The sequence below is a fragment of the Vipera ursinii genome (genome assembly GCF_947247035.1).
Source record: "Vipera ursinii genome assembly, chromosome: 1".
Lineage (NCBI taxonomy): Eukaryota > Metazoa > Chordata > Lepidosauria > Squamata > Viperidae > Vipera > Vipera ursinii.
In genome coordinates, this window is record NC_139512.1 from 243,112,159 (window position 1) to 243,132,041 (window position 19,883).

Below are 19,883 nucleotides of genomic sequence, written 5' to 3' on the forward strand. Positions count from 1 at the left end.
GAGACCATCTCATTCATTAAAAATGGAATTGTGGTCTAGAAATTACAGTGTACCTGAGAATAATCAACCTTAAAGGTAAAATTCTATTTTAATTGTGTTTATTTGTATTGTTTTAATTCGCCCTGTAAACCGCCCTGAGTCCTTCGGGAATAGGGCGGTATATAAAATCAATTAAATAAATAAATAAATAAATAAATAAATAAATAGGATAGCAGAGAAAAAGATTAAATTTACAAAGGGCCTTAGGATTATCTTTGAGGACCCTTCAAAACCATCACTATCCATAGATAATTATAATAAGTCACTGCATTACATCTTACAACATCTTGAATCCCCAAGGGTCCTTTTTGTAGACTTCAGCTCAGCATTGAATACCATCATTCCAGAAATTCCTCTCTCTAGATTCAGCTAGCTGTGCCTCACCTCGCTTGTAGGTGAATTATAAGCTTTCTAACAGAAAGCAGGTGAAGCTAGGTAAAATCACATCAAATACCCTTCAATTAGCACAGGTGTCCCCCCCCCAGGGCTGTGTGCTCTCTCCATTACTCTTTTCTCTCTATACCAATGACTGCTTCTTGAAGGATCCTTGTGTTAAAGTACTGAAGTTTGCAGATGATACAACAGTCATTGGTCTCATTTGAGATGGTGATGAGTGTGCATAAAGACGGGAGGTTGAACAACTGGCTCTGTGGTGCAGCTGTAACAAGCTGGAGCTGAACACACTTACAACTATAGAGATGGTAGTGGATTTTAGGAAGAGCCCTTGTAAGTCTACCACTTCTTACAACAATTCCAATTAGCCTTCCTTCCACTGAGGACCTGTATATTGCATGGGTCAGAAAGAGGGCTGAGAAAATATTTTCACAACCTGGACATAAACTGTTTCAATTCCTTCCCTCAGAACGTCACTATAGAGCACTGCGTGTCAAAACAACTAGACACAAGACAATCCCCCCACCCCAACATACCATAACTCTGCTGAACAGCTAATTCCCACAGCACTGTCTTGTATCTAAGGATATTTACTGATGAACAGTAGTAAGACTGTATTATTATTATCCTTCTCCTCTTTCTTATTGGTATCATGATTATATCACTTTGTTGTTTATATGTACACTGAGAGCTTATGCACCAGAGACAAATTCCTTGTGTGTCCAATCACACTTGGCTAATAAAGAATATTGTATTGTAATATGAAATACTAGTATTTTAATTAAGTACCACAGTCTGTCTCAAAATGATATCAAATCTGTTTACCCTTTCTGAAGTTCCAAAGCCGGGGGGGGGGGACATCTTTCATTCTATAGTTCAAAATACATTTCCTTTTCCAAACTCAGTATATAATGCCAGTCTGGCACTGAATAACAAGTATATCTAGATAAAACTTTATGGGTAACTAGAAAAGTGAGATAATTTTCTGGTTTTATTTTTATTTATTAATCAAGTTAATCTTGATTAACCTCCTGCGGCTAGACTTCCCCCTTGCCACCCCCCACCGTGGGTGCACGGTGCCAGTCAGATGGTACCGCCCTAGGCGCCTAATGGACCCTGATAAGTTCCAGGCAGCGCTTAGGGACTCGCATGCACCCCCTGCTCACAGCTCGGCGGAAGCCTTAGTGGAAGCCTGGGAAAAGGCAGCCACGGAGGCTCTGGACCGAGTTGTACCCTTGCGGCCTCTGACCCGGCGCAGATCCCAGCGAGCCCCATGGTTCACCGAGGAGCTCCGGGAGATGAAGCGTCGGAGACGGGGCCTAGAGAGCCGTTGGAGGGCCAGTCGATCCGAATCCGACCGATTGCGACTAAGAATCCTCACCAGGTCTTATCTCGCTGCGATAAGGGTGGCAAAATCCAACTACTTTTCCACCCTCATCGCGTCCGCAGATAATCGCCCGGCTGCCTTGTTCAGGGTGACTCGCTCCCTATTAAACCAAGAGGTGAGGGAGGAACCCTTGCAGGGTCGAGCCGAGGAATTTGGTCAATATCTGCTGGATAAAATCGCTCGGATTCGAACTGGTCTGGACTCCAACTGGGCTGAGATGGAAGAACAAGACATGGACAGTCTTGTCGACGTCATCTGGGAAGAATTTGATCCTGTAACTCCTAAGGAAGTGGACAGGATTATGAGAAGGTTGAGCTCCTCCACATGCTTACTGGACCCGTGCCCTTCCTGGCTGGCCTATGCAGCTCGAGAGGCGACACGAGGCTGGTTCCTAGCGGTCATCTCTGCTTCTCTGAGTGAGGGTCACTTCCCCACCGCCTTGAAGGAGGCGGTGGTGAGACCTCTCCTCAAGAAGCCCACCTTGGACCCATCCTCTTTGAATAACTTTCGTCCAGTCTCCAATCTTCGCTTCCTTGCGAAGGTTGTTGAGAGCGTGGTGGCGCAACAACTTCCTCAGATCCTGGATGAAGCGGTTTATCTAGACCCGTACCAATCGGGTTTCAGGCCGGGCTACAGCACGGAGACGGCATTGGTCGCTCTGATGAATGATCTCTGGAGAGCCCGGGACAGGGGCCATTCCTCTGTCCTAGTCTTATTAGACCTCTCGGCGGCTTTCGATACCATCGACCATGGTATCTTGCTGCGACGCCTCAGGGGACTGGGAGTGGGAGGCACGGTTCTGCGTTGGTTCTCCTTTCTCCAGGGTCGCTCGCAGTCGGTGCTGACAGGGGGACAGAGGTCGACCCCGAGGCCTCTCGCTTGCGGAGTCCCTCAGGGGTCGGTCCTCTCGCCTCTCCTGTTCAACATATACATGAAACCGCTGGGTGAGATCATTCGCAGTTTTGGAGTAGGGTACCATCAGTATGCTGATGACACCCAGCTTTTTATCTCAACTCCTAACAATATCAGTGATGCCCTAGACGTGATGTCCCGCTGCCTGAAAGCGGTCCGGGAATGGATGGGGAGAAACAGGCTTCAACTGAACCCGGACAAGACTGAATGGCTGTACGTACCGGCAAGCCAGGAGATTCAGAACGTCCCACTGCTTAACATTGGGGACAAGTTACTTCCCCCTGCTGATAGGGCCCGCAACCTGGGTGTCCTCCTAGACTCGCAGCTCTCCCTGGAAGACCACATTGGAGCTGTGACCAAGGGGGCCTTCTCCCGGGTTCGACTAGTTCGCCAACTACGGCCTTATCTAGACCTGGATTCCTTACGTACAGTCACCCATGCCCTTGTGACATCTCGCCTGGACTATTGTAACGCTCTCTACATGGGGCTGCCCTTGAGATCCACTCGGAAGCTTCAACTGGTGCAAAGTGCGGCGGCACGGACACTCTTGGGAGCCTCCCGATACTCCCATATCACACCTCTCCTCCGTGCGCTGCACTGGCTTCCGGTTGCCTTCCGTGTGAAGTTCAAGGTGCTAACAATGACATTCAAAGCCCTACATGGCATGGGTCCGGACTACCTACGGGAGCACCTTCTGCCGATGTCAGCACCCCACCGTCCTGTGCGCTCCCACAGAGAGGGCCTCCTCAGGGTGCCACCGCTCAAGGAATGTCGGCTGGTGGCCCCCAGGGGGAGGGCATTCTCAGTGGGTGCGCCAGCCCTCTGGAACACCTTACCTACCGAAATCCGGATGGCCCCTGACCTCCGTACCTTCCGTCGCGACTTAAAAACTTTTTTGTTCCAGCAGGCTGGCCTGGCATGATAGCGTTAATTGGGGTCCCAGTTTGTGTTCATTAGTGTTTCTTATTATTTTATTGTTCGGTCTGTATACTTCGTCCTTCCTCTGTACACCGCCCCGAGTCCCTCGGGAGAAGGGCGGTTTATAAAAACTAATAAATAAATAAATAAATAAATAAATAATCTGGACACCCATTTGAGGGAGTTTTATAGTAAGCCAAATGTATACGCAACTGCATTTCACATGTCAGGCTCTCTTGAGATATGAATTTACATTAATATTTCAATGACAAGCGCTTTAGTAAGAACAGTTTACATTAATGGATTTTTAAAGATAGACACTGGTGTAGGGAAAATGTTATTCTCCCCTTTCCAAGATGGAATTTTTTTTAAAAAATATTTTCATAAAGTGTTTTTGAAAATTAAACACAACAGTATGTTTTGTATACTACTATCAATTTAATAACATAATTCAGCATTTACCAGAAAACAATCCTTTGATATAATTGTATAATTAAAGAAAAAAGGTTAATTAAATGTTGTTTTGGAAAGACTATAGGAAAGAAACATTACAGCATTTCTTAAGCAGTTGGGATTTGTAATATTATTGTAAGATATATTGTCAAAATGAATAAAGGGACTTCAAACATATACTGGAAATGTAAAAGTCAAGAAGGAACATTTTACCATCTCTGGACATGCATTCTACCAGTGGACATGCAAAAATGCTGAACAATATAGTATTAAAGTACACATAATTCAAAACATATTGAAACTGCTTGTTAGGATTGATGGACAAAACACTGGAAAAACTACAGAGTACATTATTTTTATAAATGATAACAGCAGCAAGATTCCTGTTTGCTTAGCAATGGAAAGATACCACTGCATACTAAAGGGCACTGCAGCGCCACCTTAGGATTTCACTTCAAGCAAATCTAGTAATATCATTAGAACGATTATTTGGCTATGTCTCTTGTGAAGATTGGGCAGAAATCAATAATTCCTCTAAGTTAAATAAGTTGTCTGGCGCTGCCTTAAAAAATACAGTTTTATCAAATATGCTGGAAATAGTCTGGTGTGTCAACACAGAAAGAGACAACTGTGGGAACAACATTTCTCACCCAAGTGGAAAATAGCCCTTCCCCATAGCATTCCAATAGCCCCCCCCATAGAACCATTTCTAAAATTTTGTTATTTTATCTTTCCCTAAAGCATTTTATCCACCCAAATTCTCTGCTCCATTAATACCACTACTATTGTTCCCATCTTAATAATTCAGACTCTGTTGATTTCAAGACAGCTCTTATGGTTTCAATAGTATTTCTCAGGGAAACAAATATTTCGCAAAAAAGGAAGAGGTATTGTGGATAATTGTATTTTAGTAATGTAATGCTGATGATATTTTTGTGATCTCTGATTATGCCAAACTCAAAAAATGATATACTGCAATGACTGCAAAAAATAATGTTGTAAAGCAGAAAGTCCCTGATTCAGTCTTAACTTTGCACTGTTCTCCCCTTAATGAAATGTCAAATACAGGACCCAGAATGAGGAAAAACCTCACTCACTCATGCCTGAAATATAAGTCCCAGCAAATAAACCTTCCTCATGATTAAAACAATGAGACGTAGCAGATATCTAGCACAACAACAGTCTTCCTCTTTTAATTTGGCTTTACCCAAATGGCATGCACTGGCATCTCTACTACACATGAAAATAAATGTTTGTGATTGAAATAACCAAATGGAATGTGACACATGCAAATTTTACCCATCAAAAAAAATTCTGTTTAGAATTCCCTGAAAAGCGTTAACATGGCTAGCCTTAGCAATGCATGAAACTCTGAACCCTGCAGCCAGTTGTTCTGAAATAATTCCTGGTTTATGCTGACAAACTCTTTTTTGCCCTCTCCAGTGTCTCCACTCATTCACACACAATACCTTCAGGTCTGCCTAAGTAATGTAATTCAGTGGAGTGGAATTCCCTTGATAGTTGCTGTACTCGGTGACAATATCATTTATACTCAACACTGTCATGCCGTGACACTGATACATTGGCTTTCATCCTTCATTTGCTGAAGAGTGTGCAGTTTCACCTTCCACTGTGCCCTTCTGCAGCACATGTGTACACATTTACTCCATTCACCCCCAATTACAGAGCTCTGTTGAAATGCCCTTGTTCCATTTATATTCCACATCCCAAATGTCAGTCTTATTTGAGAATTCCAATTATGCATAAGATGCATCCCTAAACATTACTGTAAGTGCTACACAGCGTTCCTCAAATGAACATCCAATGAGAAATACACGGCAAAATGCATTGTTACAAATGTATGGCTAGGGCTAAATGCTGTATATTACTCAGTTTGAGCTATAATGACTGTCTTGAGCTACAAATATCAAGGGTTATTCTGAGATTAGGTCATCTCCTATACGTAAGGAGCATTTATAAGTGTGTCTGGTTCTGCATACTGATGTGTGAAACGAACACGAATGTAATATAATCTTTGGCTGCCTCTTTCTGTTATCTTCCTTCATAGACTAAAGTGACAAATATTTTATGCTGCATATTGCCTAGAGTAATTTAAGAGATAAAGCAGAAAGGTAGAGCATAGGTTTCTTCAATTAAATAAGAGGACACTAAGTCTTAAACACATATACGCTGTTATTTCCTTTCTGTTTCTCTGTCTCTATGACCGGGGTCTAATCTAACTGAGTAATCTAGACCCCAGTGATACCTTTCTAAATTGTCTGTCTTTGTATAAATAAATAGAGGAACCTAGTATTGCATTAACCTAGTGATTCAATGGCAAGAAAAGTAGTAAGTTCCATACTTAGGTAGAAAATAACAAAGGCACAGGTAGAAGAAAGGGACTACCTGGTTTAGCAATCTGACCTGTCAAAAGGATCTTGCTGTTTGTCATCCTCTTTTCCTCTGCTACATATTTTATTTCTGGATACAGATGTAATTGAATGTTGTTTGCAATTAATATGACCCATTCCTTCCATTCTCTCTCGTCCTCTCTTAGTCATGGCTTCCCCCTCTTTCTTAAGCTCTGCGTCTTCTCTCTATCTCTCTTTCTTCAGTCCCACAAAACACATGCAAAGCTTTTATAACTGACCAATCCAACTGACTGAGCATACGCACTAAAGACCTAGTGCATCCATAGGTAAGTTTAGCATACATAAATTATTCTGGGGAAAAAATGCAACATTCCTGGACCGCTTTCGCCTATTAGAAAGATCTTAACTCCTTTTTGCCAACAGAAATTCATACTGTACTGAAGAAGACTGCAATGGTAGCAAGTCTGCTTCAAATATGATTGTAAGAAAGAAGTAAGCTCTCATCAAAAATTAAGCCTTTCTCCTAAAAAAAATCCTCAGATATGTGAACATCTCAAACAAAATTCAGAATACAGAGCTTCCGATAGGAACCTCCATACTAGTTTAGAGTGGCCCTCTAAAACAATCTTTTTTAAGGTAAAGAGGATATTAGACTGATATTACAAGATAGAATTTCTCTCCAAATCCATGCTTAGCATAACAATACTTTGAAATAACAGATCTTTTACTAATTTTAAGCCAGACTTCCCGACCCCCACAGCTGTTAACAAGCCATTTAAAATGGATACCATTGCTTTTCCCAACTTTCAACAAGTTCCAGTATTTTGTCTTATACAGAATTATTCATTTGACCTTTTTTTCTATTTTTTAAAAAAGAATTTTTACAATAGGTTCCAAATCCCCAACAGATCTCACCAGATCAATAGAAGAAAGACCAGAGAGCTTTTGAAAACTGGTTCTGCTTCGTCCGTAGTCCTAGATTATATGAGTATTATTTTTCAGTTGTATAAGAAAGGGCAATAGATGGAAAGTCTTATTAACACCTCTATTTTTTTTTCTTGTACGCCTACACTCTCAACATCTACAAATGCAAAGTTTACAGACAGAAAAAAAAATCCCAGAATGATGGCTCATTCTAACCCAAGTCTTGTCATCACTTGCTACCTTCACCACCCCAAAAGTTTTGTTTACTTTTTGAGGGATGCATTCAGAACTCAGATCCATTGGAATTGCATGGAGCAGGGGTCTTCAAACTTGGCTCTTTTATGCCTTGTGGACTTCAACTCCCAGAATTCCTCAGCCAGGCATGCAGGCTGAGGAATTCTAGGAGTTGAAGTCCACAAGTCATAAAAGGGCCACGTTTGAAGACCCCTGGCATAGAGACTTGAAAGTAAACTGAAAAGAGATGGGGAGAGTGAAGGAAGGTACTGATCTACTGATTCCTGAGCTTCATCTCTTTGGAATTTCTTTTTTTTCCTCCTATCTGCAATAGCAAAACAGGAAGGAATCTGACTGAATTCTGCATTTTTCACTTGCACATTTCTTTTGTTCCTTAAATTTGATCTATACCGTCTTCCCTTAATGCTTTGGTCAATTCTGATGAAATCAATCTGATCTGCACATTCTATACGAATCAGAATCCACTTAACATTTTGGATTTCACTGTTCTATCTTTACTATGCTGCATAGTAATCTATATAAAAATGTATTTAACAATAAATCTCTGAGCCTCAAAATACTCAAGATGCTTATTTTATCACAGATTAATACAATAGAGGGATGGAACAAATATACATAAATCTAACAGACAAGAAATTTCTGTTGGTTAGCTGAAAAAGTCTTTCAGCTCTAATATGCACAGACTCACAGTAAGTACAATATCATCAAGGCAAATCTATGCAAAATTAAATAGAGAATCATGAAAATTAAGTGTAATGAGCATCAGTAGCTGCAATTTAGGCATACACTTAATGCTACCACTAAAACGAACAGGATGTCAAAGTGCCTATTTGTGGCTCCATTGTGCAGAGATTAAGTAATTAACGAAGGAGTTGTCCTTTGAAGAGGTTGCTGGCTGGAATTAATTATGGGAAATTGTATGAACATTCTATCCAGAAAAAGGCAGAGAAAAGTGTCTTAAACATCTAGGCAGGCTGTTTTTCCATCTAAGCAGAAGGACAAAAGCTCTGCAGGGTTTCAGACAAATACACTTCCCATTATCTACTATCTAATCCTTTTTCTCTGAAATCGAACCTATGGACTTCTGTGAATAAAATAAGTTCTACACCCTGAGCAGACACCCCTCCCATGAAGTTGGCTATAAGAAGAAGAAAATTCCAGTGGTCATGATCACTTCATAAGATACCAAAACAGTGTACAACCAAGCATGATACAGGGACTCAACACTGCACTTCAGAAATTGCTTGGCAAATTAGTCTGATTTTCATAGACATCTACGCATGACATACAACTCTTTCCCCACATACTGGGCTCATGCATACCTAATTTTTTTCTTTATTTCTGTAAAACGATACACACATTTTGGAGCAGTGCTGTTTTAATTTGCACATGACTAACTGTACATCCACCTTGTGATTATTGATACAGCTGTTTAGAAAGCCCTCTTCCTCTTTTCATTAAAGCTATTTTTGATATCCCCATAGTTAGGTTATTAAGAGAACATGGCATCCCTTGTAAGTCCAGCATAAAAGTGCTTAGTGAGAAGACTGAGGTTTGGAAATGATGGATAGAGGGATTGAAATTTTATAGGGCATGCATAGAATGTAGCACTCAGTACTTCAGCAGAGGTCTTCCTGAGTGTTTTTCCTTCAATACATATTTTTGTAACACAAGAAGATAAAGAATATCATTGCTTTCCCTTCCACAAGCTGCATTTTGTTAGTGTTTTGGTTCTAGGGGGTGGGTACTTGCTTTATCCTACAAAGATACGAGTTGTTGCAATGCCATGGTTTCCTGAGAACCTGGATAAGATATCAGAACCCTATTATGGCTCTTCTTTCTTTTAAGATAAAGTCTTCTTCAAGTTGAGATTGATCCTTGGCAAACTTTAGTCAACAATTCAAAAGTAATTTTTATTGCTTTTTTTTAACTGCCCAGCCTGCAGTCCTCGTATTTCCAGTTCATTTCTCATTCACAAACAGTACAATTCAGGTCTTAATCCTCTTAGTTAGGCTTTCTTTGCATTAGGATCAAAGTATCTAAAAACTGAGATACAAGGGAGAAATGGAGAAAAACAAAACTCATAGACTTCGAATATGGCCAGTTTTGAGTCATAGAAGGAAAAGTAGTGTCACACCCACTATTAGGAGGACTTGTGGAAGCATTGTTTCTCCTTAAGATTTCCCTACTACTTTTGTCCATTTCTTGGGCTCGTGTTATCCAGATTTTATTTATGGATTGTATTTATACCCTGCCAAAATCCAAATTACCTCTCAGCCGTCAATCTTGAACATCTTCAGTTTTTCCATCAGAATTCTAGAGTTGGAGGAGTCACTGAAACCAACTCAGAACTCACACATCTGAATTAATGCCTCTCCGACAGATGTCTCTCTAGCCCAGGTGTCTTAAACTTGGCCCTTTTATGACTTGTGGACTTCAACTCCCAGAATTCCTCAGCCAGGCACGCTAGCCAAGTCATAAAAGGGCCAAGTTTGAAGACTCCTGCTCTAGCCATTGTCTGAACATACCCACCGAGGGGAAGACAACCGCTTCAACTATATGGCTCCCTTTCTGGTAGGTTTTTAAAAATATTAATTTTAAATCTTATTTTATGTTATTTAAACTCATTCCAGGGGTGTCAAACTCAATTTCATTGAGGGCCGCATCAGCATTGCGGTTGCCCTCAGGGGGCCGGGTGGGTATGGTCTGGGTGGGCGTGGCTAGAGTGCATATGGCCTACTGGGTGGGTGTGGCCAGCTCTACATTGTTCGCATCAAGGGTGCCTATGAGGCCCTGGGCAGGAGTGGGACAGATCTGAGGGTCTCTGGCAGAAGGAGGGTCTCTGGGCCAGGGCCAAGGCAGTGGAGGCCGTTCCCTCACTGTTTCCAGGATGGCTTCGCGGGCCACATGAAACCACTTCGCGGGCCGGATCTGGCCCCCGGGCCTTGTGTTTGACATGTCTGCATTATGCTGTATTTTACATTCAGGAATAATGGAGTACAAGTCTTAATCTACTTGACCCTCCTCCCACCAGTTTTTATCGACCCACCATATTTACATGGACAGAAAGCAGAGAGAACATATCTTTTTCTCTCTTCTATCTTATCTATATGAAAACCTAAAATGTTCTCCTCATCATATGGAGTCTGCTGAAGGGTAAGATAAGGGGAATAACAAAATAATATTGTGAAAGCTCTCAAAAATAAAAACATTTTGAAAAAAAGATGATTTGCAAAAATTCTAAACTATTTGGTCTTTGAAGCTTGTAAAAAAAGGTGGTATGAAATATGGGACATATACTACTCAGCTGCAACCACAATGCCCTCAGATCAGTTACTGGATGACTGTACCTTAGAGGCTATTACAGACAGAAGTACTGAAACTGAAGTAAAATTAAAACTTATGTGGTGAGAAGAATTTTAGTTTCACTGGCTAAGGTTAGGGAAAGTGGATTTCACTAATAATGTCATTTGAGTACCGTAATCTGACTTTGGTATCTCGAAATAAATGACTAGCACTTGGCACATCTAATATTCTATTGGAAACTTTATGGTCTGTAAAAGATGGTGACTGACTTAGAAGGAAATATATGTTATCAGGACATAACTTCCCTTTATGAGACCTACGTATTCAGACACAAAACAAGCCAGCTCAATGACATGATTTTAAAATGTTTTATGCTGTGACATTTTATCCTTGACAATAGTAAGGGCTGGGTTTTACTATAACTTTTGGCTCCTTCTGTCTCCCCTTAAGCCTCTTCCCAATGATGAAAAATGAAATGACTCTCCTGTTAGCTGCCCCTTAATTTTGTGGAATATAAAATAATAGTTTCTGAACTTGCATTCAAAAGGTGGCACAAATGATGTGTTAAAGTTAGTGTTATGAGTGACAGTATCTCGAGTTAGTTTTGAGCAAAGGGTGTTAGTTGCTCTACCAGTTAATGCTGTAAAAGACATTTATGGATCTGAATACAACTGACCATTAAACAACCTACAATGAGAAGTTGAGTCTGATGTGGAAAAAGCACATTTCCTCCAACTTCAAACAGACACAGACTCTTAGATGTCCGGACTTTTGAATCAACATTACACCCTTTTTATCTGTATTACACTCAGATTTTGTATCTGCAACATCTTCAAACTGCTTTAAAAACATAAATGACAAGTTATAGCACTCTTAATGTGTCTTTTTTTTAAAAGCAAAAAGAAATTACAAAATCTTCAATGTGTTACCACTAAATGAAAAATGACCAGGTTTTTTTAAGAAAAATTATTAAACTGTCAAAGTACTTTGAAGATGATAAAAACTCAGATGTAAAACTAAGGTTGTAATATTAAAATGTTCTGAATTTAGACAGTTGTAATATTAAAACATCTCTAAAAATAGAAATATTACATATTGCAATTTTTTTGGTGTATGTGTATGTCTAGTTATAAGGTATATGTTATGTGTGTACATGCGTTTATATTTTATACAAACACACATGCATAAAATGTATACATAGACAGTAAGAAAATTTACCCATTAAGCACTTCCTAGGATATATTCAGGGGAAAAATGGAGGATTTTAAGTTTCACAGCTCCCATTCTTGGAACATTTACATTTATTTTTTATCCAGCTACTAATTTGAAGGATCAGCTTTTCATCTACAAGCACTATCAACTCTGTTACACTCCTACCATATAGTACTATAACCCAAGCTACAGTCTTCCTTTCAGGGTTTTGGTGGGTTGCTGTGCTCTAAAGCAGATTCAACATATTCATTGTTTAGAAATTACTCCTGGCATCTAAGGCCTATAATTTGGGGATAAACAGGGAAACATTATTATCCAATCTGACTATAAAAGCTTTAAAAATCCTAATTATATTAAGAGAGTTGCGATAGATGGAATTTCTATAATTCTACAATCTGAAGAAAAAGTGCTTGTACAGATCAGTTCCAAACAATGAAACTGTCACTAGAAAAAGGTTTTTGCGTTTTTCATTTCATTTCTTCCCCTACTTGTTTCCTATGGAGTTGGGAACATTTTTATTTTGGAACCATGGATGACATGTCTGATGGTCCCTGTCGTTTGATTAAACCTTCACGTGTTGGGGAGGGACAGAAGGCCAGCTAGATTAAGAATTTTCTCTCAATTTATGTGTGTGTGGAGGACGGAGGCTCCTACTTGAATTTTAGAACGAGGTTACTTCTTCAAATGTATTAAGGATGCAACCCATTTAGGGAGTTTTTGATTTTTAAAAACACACATGAATTCATGTTTTCAAAACGTGAAAGTCTGCCAAGTTATGGTCAAAATTGTCATCCAGTAAACTCTCAGTTACCATGCTTCTGCAAAATTCAAGACTGATTTCCTTAAAATGCCAATGACTTAAGAACTCCACTGTTGATGAAAGGAATGAACAGATAAATGGATAAACTGTAAAAAGTATGGTTTTCTGACTCAACCAAATTTATAACCTAATATGGAAAAGTTTATAAGGAAATGTATTGGACAAGAGTTCCATCATCTAACTATGCCACATTTAAAAAATTTCTACAGTAATTTCATATATTAAAAAATCCTAAAGGCTTAATAAAGTTTCTTCTTCTAAGCTTTGCTGTCAGAGAAAAAAGTACTCAAGAACAGGGCTTTTCAACCTTTTCACCCATTGTACCACTTTTAGGACAAGGCAATATCCGAGTACCACCAGTCGCCCAGCAAGGTGTCAAAAACTTGACCAAAAACCAAAAAAAAGAGGAAAAAATGATAAAGTACAGGTAGTCCTCAACTTACAACAATTTGCTTAGTGACTCTCTGAAGTTACAACGGCACTGAAAAAAGTGACATGACCATTTTTCACACTTATGACTGTTGCAGCATCCCCAAGGTCATGTGATTTACATTTGGATGCTTAGCAACTGATTCATACTTATGACTTCTGTGTCCCAGAGTCATGTGATCAACTTTTGCAACTTTTTGACAAGCGAAGTCAATGGCTGGGGTGGGGGGGCGTGGCCAGCTCATCACTCAGATTGCAGGGTGCCTGTGTGGGGGGGAAATCCATGGGTCTCTGGTGGAGGGGGTGGGACTGGGGTGGGTGCCTTCCTTCCCTCCCTCTCTCCCATTGTCCCTACATTTCTTCTTTCCTTTCTTCCTTCCCTCCCTCTTTATCCCTTCCTTCCTTCCTTCCTTCCTTCCTTCCTTCCTTCCTTCCTTCCTTCCTTTCCTCCCTCCCTTTCCTTCCTTCCTTCCTTCCCTCTTTGTCCCTTCCCTCCTTCCCTTCCATTGTCCCTACCTTTCTTCTTTCCTTCCTTTCTTCCCTCCCTTTTGGTCTCTTCCTTTGGCAAGCAGGAAATCTTGCACGGGAATTGCAGCCAGGGATTTCTCCCCCCTCCACACACACACTCTTCCTGGCTTGCCGAAGTGGGGCGGGGGTGGGAGGAAGGTTGATGTAAAGATCACCTTCAGGCAGGAAGAGCCAAGACCGGCTTGTGCCGAGAGCCGCCGTCGGCCTCTTGCCTTCCCGGCTGACAGGCGGGCTGGTTGGGTGGTCCAATCTGCTGCTGCTTTCCTGGTACTCTGGCCACAGGGATCCGCGTCTCACGCCCCTGCTTTCCTGAAGGCAGCATGCCGGGGGCAGGCATGCACACTGTCCCCAGCGAAGCTCACTCTCTCTGGGGCCCTGCTGGCTGGCAGACACACTTCCCTTGCAACCCCCCTCTGCTCCCTCTGGGACGACGTGGCACTCCCACCTTGCCATGGTTGCTCCTTCGGCCCTGGGGAGTGTCCTCTGGGAGGAAATAAAGTCGTGCCCATGCACCGTCCTTGCTGAGTCAACCCCATGTGCCCGGGAGGCCGCATCCAGGGTCGCTGATCAGCTGGCGACTCTGTACGGCCAGCCCCGATCTCCGCCAATGGGCTCCAGTCCACAGAGAGCTCCTGGCGGGTCGACGGCTTCCTGCCCTGGCCGGTGAGGAAGCTGGGAGGGAGGTGGCGGCCCAGGGCTGGGGTTCCCCCCCTCCTTTGTGTGTCAGACCCATGGGGCTAGACACAACCGTTGCTGCTGCCTTCCCCACAAGCGAGCTGGGAAGGAGCAGAGCAGGCGGGGGGAGGAAGGCGACGCTACGTACCACCAGCCAGGTGCTCGTGTACTACCAGTGGTACGTGTACCACCGGTTGAAAAGCCCTGCTCAAGAATCTCATGAAATGACAAAATTACTCCATTTAGTTTTAAAGAGACAGTAACAGTACTTCAGAGATTCAATTTATTCAAGGTTTAGGAGAATATTCAAGGAGAAGGGCGGGATATAAATGTAATAAAAATAAAATAAATAAATAATAAATACACTGATGGATTACATTTTAAAATGCTTTCACAGGAAGTACACAGATTATTGGGTTCCCTTCCCCTCCCCATTAGGAAAAGGTTCTTTTTATAACCCTTTTCTTTTTAATGAAACAGGAATCAAAAGTAGGACTTACATGTAATTTTCTCAGAATCTGTGCCGGCTAATATTCTCACGAAACAGGGAAGTGGATATACGGAGAAATTAATCGATTACAGAAATCCATGAAGATATGAACACTGAAAGATTCACAGGATGATCTTCTGGTTGTTCAGCAATCTAAAATACAACACAACATCACAGTATTGAGAAAAATGAGTTTTCTCTGCCTTTACTTGAATCCATACTTGTAGTTTCATTAAAAAGATTACTGATTACTTAGTGAACTTACATTACAGGATATGTTAATGGTAGCAATGCTAGTCTTTTCAGTGCTCAAGATTTCCAAACGTATCTTCAATAAAAAAGAATCTGTAGTTTAGCAATAGCAAATTCTAAAATGCCGCTGTGTACAGGCACAGAACACAAGAGATAAAAACTGAGAGGGACCATAAAAAGAATGAAATAGCCAAGTTTCCTTTTAATATCCTGCCTGAGCATCTCAAAATGATATTTGCAAGTGTATGAAGACAGAGATTTTAATATACTTTGAAGTATACAGTATTTCAATAACCAGTGTCACCTCATGGAAAGATGGGCAGCAAACAAATTTAATAATTAATAACATAAAATAAACTTTAATAATACATTAGTATTAATAGCTGATAATATTTCCACATAATTCATGTAACCATTTTCACATCACATCACTGTTAGTCATCTAACAACTGGAAAATTCATGATCCATGTCTTATCCATATTATGATTTCTCCTTATTTGATGTTTACAAATGAATTGTATTGTCTATTGAAAGTATTAATAGTTAAGGTGAAATTGATGCTTTCTCTGTTGCATTCAAGAAAAACACTGTTGTTACTTGTAGCCACAGAATCAGCAGATACATTTCCTTGAACCATGCTGCATTCAATGTTTCAGGTATAGATCAGATATAAAAAATATCCTCGTAAAGAACTGCTGTTAATCTATATGAGAAGAAAAGAAACTTTGGGTTCAGTTTTAATATTTTAAAACCAAATAATCATATCTGATCTGAAATTAATTGGCATTTTCCAGAAAATATTTATGAACAATAACTGTCTTGTTTCTCATTTTTTATCCATTCAGGAATTATTCAACTTTAATACCATTTTTTTCAGCTGATTTCATCTTTTTCTTTGCTCTCACCATGTAAATATGCCTTACTTGCTGGATATTATCCCCCTTCACTTAGGCCACTGTAATTATCCAGGTTCACTCATTAGAGGAAAAACAGTGGTGAGGGGAGGTAAAATTACGCACAAATATAAAACGAGCAAAGGAATGAGCATCAGGGTGTGGTTGGATTTAAGGGACGAGAAAGATATGTTTGTGATAATGCAAATGAACAATTTTTATCCTTGTGTCAAATGTTTTGATGCAAATATCGCACCGTTTGCACCATGACAACCTGATATGTGTGTGGTCATTCTGACATCACTTTGGCTTGTGCAGCAATTGAACTTAACAAAAAGAGGGAGAAATGTGATCGAGAGAAGAATAATTCCACAGCAGCAAAACCATTATATTTCTCTAGAAAATTAATACTGGAAAATATGAATCGTTAGAATAGAATCATTTCTACAAAAAGCAGAATTTGTTTTTGTCCTTCTTAGAATGAATGCCTGTTTAATTCACAAATAAAGTATAGAAAAAAAAGCTGGACTGGAATAGGAAAATTCTGTCATAAAAAGGAATGGGGTAGGATAGGGATAATAGAAATAAAGGTTGCTTTGTAAAGAGTTCTCTCTGCATTGCTGCTTTCATACGGGTAAAAACAATACATCTGCAAAATATTAAGTATCTTGTTAAAAAGAAAAGACAACTGAAATGTTTAGCTTGGGGCTTAAAAAAGGATTAGGAGATTTTAAGCACAGCCCTGTATGTTTTCAACAGTAAAAATACAGCTTCTAAGAATTCGCAATTGTTCCAAAATACTGAAAGAATGAAAGAGGAGAGATAAATAGGAAGCATCTTATATAGTATGGTAGCATTGGGCTAAAACTCCCAGCCAGCGCAGTGCATACAGACTATGAATTCTGGAAGTTGCTTTTCCACACATCTGGAACATATCAGGTCAAGGAAGTCTTGTCTACCACATGGTAATCATAAATGTAGTGAGCCTGCATCCTAGCTTATACACACATAGCCAAGTTTATATGAACAGACATGCTGTTTAGTAGCTTGAGGCTATTGTAATTTTTCCCTTCTACAAATCAAGCTATACGTGGGGATTTTGATTGCAATGTAGTTAGAAAATGAAAATCATCATCATCATCATAATCCTCCTCCTCCTCCTCCTCCTCCTCATCTACCTTCTATGATTGTAACTGTGTTCAAGTAAGAGTAAGCCTACCACATACCTACACAGACCACCAGAAGGCACTAAAAATATCTCACACGATGTACTGTATAGTGTATAAAAATAAATTGTCCCCTCTTCCCTCCAAGAAGGATGATGGAAGTCATACAAAACCTCACACATAGGGATGGATATGTTACATCCCAGCTCTCTGTCTCTGAGAGCTTAAGGGAAGGAGTTCACACTATTCTGAGGTGGCAGACCTGTGGTTACCTGTTCAAAAGAGTAAGATATGTTATAATTATTTTAATTAATAAATTTTAATATTTATTTTATTTTATACATCGAATTTAGAAACTGCCTTTCTTACTCACAGTATACAATTAAATACATTAAAATTATCAAACCCCGTATTAAATATTACAGCTTATGTAAAGTTATATGTTATGCAGACTCTAAATACCATGGAGAGTCAGATTTCAGCCATTCTTCTCTCTGTCCTTTTTAAAAAACAGACGACTATTTTATGAGATAAGTAATATGACGCAGGAGGTTTACAACCTTAGAACTAACTCTACAATGTTCTTGGAAGGACTGACTGATGTTCACTGGTGTAAAAGCCTGGGATTGAACCCCAAACATTGCATTCCCTTACTGCAAATGTTTCACTCTTTATTTCTCTCCCTGTGTCCCCTAGACATCTTTGCACTGCACTGAGCAAGCCAATGCATATCAAATTTAACACATGATCAATAAAATGAAAGCTGGAATTCTCTGCTCAAGAGGTCACGCTAGGGTAAACTGTAACTTAACCAAGTCCCAAAGCATAGCTCAACAGTAGTATCTTCTCTAAGCCGATTCCACGTTTCTATTTTATATAGCCACTCTGAAATATAAGAACAGCTGACAGAAACAACTTCTTTTTCATGGTAAAAATAATGTACCAACCGTAAGAATATACTTGCAGTACTAAGAGAAATAATTTTCTGGCTATGTTCAAACCTGGTAATATAAGTGAAAACACGTATTTATCAGGCAGGCGCTTAATGGAAAACAATTTCTTACCTCACATTTCAAAAGGAAGAGACTATGAGAGACTAATTGGTCAGCTTTCTTTGAAAGTCTATGACAGGGGTGTCAAACTCAATTTCATTGAGGGCCGCATCAGCATTGCGGTCGCCCTCAGGGGGCCAGGGTGGGCGTGGCCTACTGGGTGGGCATGGCTAGAGTGCGTATGGCCTACTGGGTGGGCGTGGTCAGCTCTACATCATTCGCATCAAGGGTGCCTATGGGGGCCTGGGCAGGAGTGGGACAGATCTGAGGGTCTCTGGCAGAAGGAGGGTCTCTGGGCCAGGGCCAAGGCAGTGGGGTCTGTTCCCTCACTGTTTCCAGGGTGGCTTTGCGGGCCACATGAAACCACTTTGCGGGCCGGATCTGGCCCCCGGGCCTTGTGTTTGACATGTCTGGTCTATGACTTCTTTAAAAGCAGCAGTTCCCAGTTAGGTGCCCAACAGATATATTTTATCACAACATACATCAATTCAACACCTATATATCAACTGTTCTCGCTGGAGATGATGGATACTGATGGAAATTGTAGTCTAAAACAAATAATGGAAAACCACCATATGGTAACTTTGAAAAAAATAAGTTTAGATAGATATATTATAGGCAGGCCTCGACTTACATCCACAACTGAACCCAAAATTTTCGTTGCTAATTGAAATATTTGTTAAGTAAGGTTTGCCCCATTTTACAAGCTTTCTTACCACAGTAGTTAAGTGAATCACTGCAGTTGTTCAGTTAGGAACACTGTTGTTAAAGTAAATCTGGCCTCCCCATTGACTTTGCTTGTCAGAAGGTTGCAAAAGGTGATCACATGACCCCCCCCCCCAGGGACTGCAACCATAATAAATGTGAGTCAGTTGCTAAGCATCTTAATTTTCATCATGTGACCACGGGGAAGCTGCAACGGTCGTAAATATGAAAAACAGTTATAAGTCACTTGGTCACTAAATTAACTGCTGTAAGTCAAAGACGATCCGTATTAGCTTTCCTCAGAGCTTTATACAAAATACAATGCTTTCATTAGTGAGTCTCCCTGGCTATCCTATTTGTAATAAAATAATATAAATTGATAATTTAAAATTTACATTTTAGATTAAAACAGAAATATGTTGTTCTACACCCACTGGCACTTTTGTGCCAACAGACACTGCCTTGGTGCCTGCCAGTTTCCCAATTTCATCTGGTTCCAAAGATCACTTAGAAAACAAAATGGTTGAATGCTGTTTTTTCCCCCTAATCAATGCCCTTCTTAAGGAACTACTTAATGTCCTACTTAATGTTCACCAACAATGTCAGGGCAAGCTACTATATATAAAGAGGGAGCAAATTCCACATTCACAATTATTGATGTTATCCATTGGATAATGAAATGTCTACAAGCTTAAATGTCC

The 19,883-nt window shown here is 40.3% G+C and overlaps 1 protein-coding gene across 2 annotated transcripts in view; it reads right to left on the minus strand.

The window, feature by feature from the left end:
* The window catches only part of BACH2 (BTB domain and CNC homolog 2), a 197,185-nt gene that overhangs the window by 72,218 nt on the left and 105,084 nt on the right, over positions 1-19,883 (minus strand). For both annotated transcript variants that reach the window (XM_083348140.1, XM_083348139.1), the window contains one exon: positions 15,124-15,266. The gene's annotated coding sequence lies outside the window, so the exon portion shown is untranslated. The remainder of the gene's footprint in view (positions 1-15,123; positions 15,267-19,883) is intronic.